Source organism: Emydura macquarii, unplaced genomic scaffold (genome assembly GCF_026122565.2).
Source record: "Emydura macquarii macquarii isolate MOO-44397 ecotype Brisbane River unplaced genomic scaffold, CSIRO-AGI_Emac_v2 contig_2422, whole genome shotgun sequence".
Classification (NCBI taxonomy): domain Eukaryota; kingdom Metazoa; phylum Chordata; order Testudines; family Chelidae; genus Emydura; species Emydura macquarii.
Window position 1 is genome coordinate 10,374,064 of NW_027132559.1, and position 6,351 is coordinate 10,380,414.

The window sequence follows — 6,351 nt, forward strand, 5'->3', positions numbered from 1 at the left end:
CCAGTAACCGTGCACAAAGGCACGCAAACACCTACAATGGAATGGACGTGAGCAACGCATCTCGAAGAACAACAGTTATAAGGTAAGTATCCGCCTTTTATACAAAACCTAGCTAGTGCTTATCATCATTCCCCTTTTCTTCTTTCCGTCCCTGCTATTGCTCGTTTCATTCACTTGTCGTTTCTTGTTTCAGTTAGAACGGGAATGCTTCAGGACAGGGACCATCTTCCTGTGTGTTTGCACAGCACCAAGTGCAACGGGGCCCCGAGTGTGACTGGAGCCATCGGGTAATAGCACAATACCAATGAGACAAAATCAGCCTTCCCCATGTATCCTGATGCCAGCAGTCTGGGTCCAGGAATTGTGCTGCCATGGAGTAGGCTGTGGGGGAGGCAGGGCCTCTAGTACAGAAACAGAGGCACAGATCTGCTCTTGTATATCTGGTCTGCTGCTGATGCCAAGGATTCCTAGATGGGTCCTAGATCTGTGGTATATTCAGCAGGGAGCAAACTCCAGCCTGACAAAATAATTGACCATTCAGGGGAAGAACCTTGCAAAAGAGTGCCTGTCTTTAGCCTGTGCTACCAGGTGCCAGGGTGCTGCCAACTGCTCTCTTTGCAACTAGCACCAGTGCTGTATCACAGGGGGCACTTCTCTGCATGCAGGGCTCACTGTAAAAGCAGGACTGAGCTGGAACACCCATGAAACGAACTACTTCCAAACTATAGTTAATGCTCTAGGTAGTGGCAGTGCCCAGTGCAAATTAGATGCTGCCCAACACAGAGGCACAGACAGTCCCTGCCCTGATGAGGACATAAAATCAAATATAGCAAAGTGGTGCCAGTTTGCACTTTTATGTCCATGTATCGAACTAGCCACCAGAGGGGGTTTGTAGAAGCCACTGAATAGTTCAGCAGCGTAATGAGAAAGGACTAAGAAAGGTACCGGGAATAGTGGAGGGAGCAGTGAGATCTTTGTGTGGATCAGGCAAGTGACTTTTTATAAGGGAAAGTACAGAAAAAGGTGGCTAAGAAGAAAGAAATAATACTAATGGGAAAGCAACCACACTGGAAAGTCCTGAGCCAGGGTGGATTGATTTGAATCACGATTTAAATCACCAAGAGAAAATCATTGATTTAAATCAAGTTTCCAACTGATATTTCACATATTTCTTAAACAATGGTGCAAATCTGATCACTAAAACATGTTAATTTACAACTCAGTACAGCATTTTACAGCATCTAGGAGGGTATACTTAGTGTAATTTTTAGATAACCTGATTTTTATTAATTTTGGAAATAGTACATAATACTCATTACCTGTGTCAAGCTGCAGGTGCAGCAGCAGTACATTAGGAATGGTAAGAACTAACTCACACACAAACACAACAGCACTTATATTTTATTAAACTAAATCATAAATGTTTCAGATTTGCAGTTGCAGCAGTCTCCTGAGTTGCCGGCTGACGGCTGTCCTTAAACTTTTTTTTTTTTTTAATTTTCAAATGTTATTAACTCTAACAGACGTCATCACAACACTAAACGTACGCTGTCCTTAAGACTTCGACAATTAACTCTCATCTTCCCTATTGTCGTTTTTATTCATAGACTGAAACAGAAATTCGAGTCTTCCTGCTTTTTCAACTCCCAGTCGATTTCTTAGCTTTGTGTGAATAATACCAAATGATGAAAATATTCTCTCTCTGCCTGCAGAGGAAGCTACTGCTGTGAAAAGTTGGCTTAGCAACTGAAGGAACTCTGTCTCAAGGTGCCGGCCTAATGATTTCCACCAATTCAGGGGAGTGACTTTGTTTAAAACATCATCAGTAAATATGTACTGTTTAAATGGTTCCGCTCCAGCCCTGAAATGTATTATGACTGGCATAACTGAGGAGTGATTTTGAGATACCCATGCCATGTCAGCAGCATCATCTTCAGAAGTTAGACATCTACCTTTATATCTGAGGTCGAGAACGTTTGCAAGAAAATGAGGTGGAGTTAGTGCTTGATCCATTTGCTTCTTTATTGCCTGCAGTTTAACTTTGTGGTATTTCTTTCTTCAGTGTCTCTTGAAGTGCCTTCCAAATTTCGACAGCATCAGCAATGCAGCAATAATTTCTCTGAAGTTTGTTTAAGGCCATGGATATAAGCTTCAGTATACTGAGCATATCCTCTATATTCCTGTTTAATCGAATGTTAGATACTTTGAATAAGCTACTTCCATCTATTTTATCACGGTTTTCTTCACAAAGTTTTATGAGACTAGGCCAATTCTTAATAAATTGGTCAAAACAATCAACCACAGAATTCCATCAAACATCTTGAGGGAGAATTAGTCTGGATCCTCCTGCTCTCTTCAGTGAAGCTGAAGCAAAATGCTTGTTGCAGAAGTATTTTGCGACTTCAACAACATTTTCTTTTATTCCATACTTAAGTCTTTGGCTAAAAGATGCATTAAATGGGCACTGCAGCCATGTGTTATTAAGGAACATCCTTCCATTTCTTCTTCAAGTGTCTTCTGATCTTTGCCATGTTTGCAGCATTGTCTGTGACAAAACTGCACACAAGACAGTTGAATTTTTGTTCATGGTTTATTACAGCTTTCACTGCCACTTCTTTTAAATATTCTGTTGTGTGGGCATTTCCTGATGTATCTTATTGTTTCTGAAAGATATGCAACCCCCATTTTCTGTTGTCACACAGGCACATATTACTGGATCATTGTGTACATTGCTCCACCCATCAAGGCTTAAACTGGGAAATTTTCCCTCAGTATTTCTTGCACGCTGTTCAAGTTCCTTCTCATACACTGAATCTAGCAACCTTCCACCAATGTCTGCTATACCAGGTGGCGTGTAGCCTGGTCGTAAGGACTCAACCATGTCAATGAAGTGTTTATCATTAACAATGTGAAAAGGAGGATTTGTGGCATAAATGAACTGGGCAAGCTTTTCTTCTATGGTGTCTTGTTGGTACTTGCTGGGCCTCACTACCTCACTGGGGGCTTTACTAGCTGATTGAAATCTTTTGCTTGCTACTGGTACTTTGTTATCTGAAATACGTTTAGTTGCAGCACTGCTACTAAAAGTACCAATGGATGTCTCTGAAGTTGTTGCAGATAGATAGACAGTCAGTCAAAGTCTCATGCTTAAATAGGATCCTGACACAAAATTAAAAAATGACTTTGAATAGTCGTTCTTCTCAGTTCTTATTACGCTATTATTCAGTTAATCATTTACATTTTTTTTAGTAAGGCTGCAGATCTGATTCCAAATTACCAGAAAAGCTCAGACCGACTACACTTAGAGTGCACTTAATTTTGGAGTAAGCCCCATAGAACTCACTGGCACATCTGTTTTTTGAGAAAACAAGTATAGGATGGGTTTCCCTTGGGAAAGCTGAGTTATGCTGACGTAAAATAGGGAATAGACTTATGGCATCACCATTACAGTCTGTGGCCATGATGTTCCAAAATAAAGGGCATGTATTATATATATATTATGTATATGTAATATAAAATAAGAAAATGACACCCAGTGGCAACTGGCAACTCTAGATTTCTCTTACTGCAGCTTTCTGTACTGTATATTTAGGTGATAGATTCGAAACCTGGTTAACTAATTAAACAAGCCATAAGGATTAGCTAAGTTAAATGTTTTTTTTCCTAGCAACATCCAACATAGTAAACAGCTTGGGAATTTATTTGTTAAATCACACTAATACTAAAAGGCATAGAGAGCGTCTTGAAGAATGATGCAAAGTGAATTATTTATTAACCAGTTGAGCCACATTGTTCTTCAGTCATATCCACATCATTTTCTCCCAATAAGCACTTTTCATTATAGCTGTTTTATTCTTGCAACTAGGCCCTGCATCTTCTTCTTGCACTGCTTATCCTTGACACGTTTTCCTTTTTTTACCCAGGGAAGGAATGGCTTCAAAATATTCCCAGATGGGGTCTCTCTTATGCCTAGAAGCCATGACAGCTTTCTGTGGCAAAAGTGTGGGGGGGCTATAGGAAGCTGTGTGTGTACTGAATAATGTCTTCCCTTTGTCTTTCCAGTCCACTCCACAGTTCCTTGCTACTCTGCCTCTGTCCTTTGGCTCTCTGTCTTTAAGACAGTGTCTTAACTAACTCCTCTGCCTTGCTTGGTCCAGCTTCACCACCACATAAGCAAAAAGAACAACAACAATTCCATCCAGCCTGTGTCTTTCTTTGCACTTGACTTTAGTCTGCTGAGAAACAGAAACTGAAAGCCCAGAACTTTCAAGAAGCAAGAGCTGGTAGTTAGGCTGGACAGACTAGAACCATTAATTCATTTTTATGAGACTGTAAGTGTAGTTTGTGATGAGATTTAACTGTAACTTATTTTTTTAAATGAGAGAAATTTAGTATTTTATTGATTTTTAAAAAAAATTAAAAATATCCTATTTAAATAAAAAAATAAATCATTTTTATCCACCCTGTCCTGAGCTAAGGGGAGGAGCTGAACAGAGAGCATAACTGAGCAGCTGGGGTGGGAAGGGGGGGGGGGGGGTAGAAAAAGTGGGTGAAAGGTGAAGAGAATCCATCTGTTTGGAAACAGACCCTGCTCCAAGTCCCAGCCACAAATGAGGGTTTCCCTCAGAAGAACCAGCTTGAGGACTGGGAAGTGCAGCCCTGTTAAACCAAGTGCAACATTATCCGAACTATGGGGCCTTGGTGCACAGGACAGCATACTAGGCAACCCCTTAGCCAGCCACTTTCTTAAGCCATTTCCCTGCCCAGGCACCTGCACAGCACATAATAACCTTAATTATTTTAATGTGCACACAGCCATGTGCCGCTATCTGGACCACCATGCTCTTTGGACATGATGCTCAGTGGTGCCACTCCTGCACTTGGAGCAGGGCTGGGAGATGGGGGATTGGGGGTTTTAAGCCACTTTTGTGCTCCCATGATTTTGGAGCCATACAAAAGCCTACCCAGCCCCCAAAATAAGATAGAGCAGGCCCCAAGAATAGCTATAGTGCACGCTGACCACACCTCCACGCCATCCGGTACGCTGGGGCTGGGCCACTGCAGAGCTTCTCCACCATTCTATACCTGTTTGGGATATCAGGAAGGGGCTGAATCTGCCCAATTTGAAGTCCATTTAAGCTTCCCGAATGGCAAGTTTGGCTCCTAAATGTGACTTTTTTAAACAAAGCCAGGTTTGAGGCCTCTGAGCACACAAAAAATTAAAAATGTAACATACTTTTTTCCTGTTAAAAAATAACTAAAAAAAAATGCCTTTATGGTTTTCCCATATAGAAACACACACAAATTGGCTTTGAGCTGAAAATAAGCATGCCCAATTACAATGCAAAAGTTAAATTGGAGAATAACTTGAGTGTTTGAAAAGAGGGGCTCAGAAAGGAGTACCTATCTCAACTTTAACTACAGTGTGACCATCCTGATGCAGGACTTCCGTATGTTGGTTGCAAGTTCTATGCGTCAGAGGGGCTTTTAACACATTTGCTTCTCCTCTTCACCTAGTGATGTTACTTGAGAGTAATCTATTATTAAGACAGGAGACTCGTGGGAAAGTCACTGTCTGTGTTCACTTCAGGCCTAAACAGGAATTCAAAGATTAAAGGCTTGGAAAGTTCTTCAGGGGAAGGATGCAACCATTACTTCCACTGAACACTTTTAGTAAGTCGTTAAAAATTAAAACACAAAACAGTTGGTTAGAAATAATCTTTATTCTCCATACCGCCCATACAGTTTTCAGATGATGGTTCAGAAACATAGGATGAGCTACTGTCTAGACCCTTGTCAGTTTACACTTTAATAAAAAATTGTACCCAGATATTGACTACAATATTAGATCTGCTTTCCTTGTAAAAGGTACCATTTTTTTCTTTAGTGCATGAACAACTGGACACCGGAATTTTGGACCAAGGCAAGGTAATATTCTCATTTGAAGGGCCACCGTCAACTTGAAATCTAGTTAGTTTCTCAGAGTAGGTTTTCATCTGGCTCCCTGCCTATTTTGGGGGACTTAGTCACATTTCCCCCCCTCCCTGTGATGCTGTGGGAGAGACACCCATAAAAAAGTGGGACACTTCCATGCTTAAGTGATCTGCTTAAGGCTAGGATTCTGCAATGAACTCCAGTCAGGCCCCCTCCTCTACCTGCACAGAACACCCCTGGAGGCACCAAGGGTCTGTGTGGGCACGTTTCAGCCCATGGAGGAGCTCACCCTAGCAGCATTGGTGGACAACGACTCTATACAGTAAGCGATGCCAATACACCAAATACTGTCAAATTCCTAAAGCAAACCGGAAAGATTTTTCTCTGTTTTCTTTCAATTTTAGTGTGTGTGGTTAT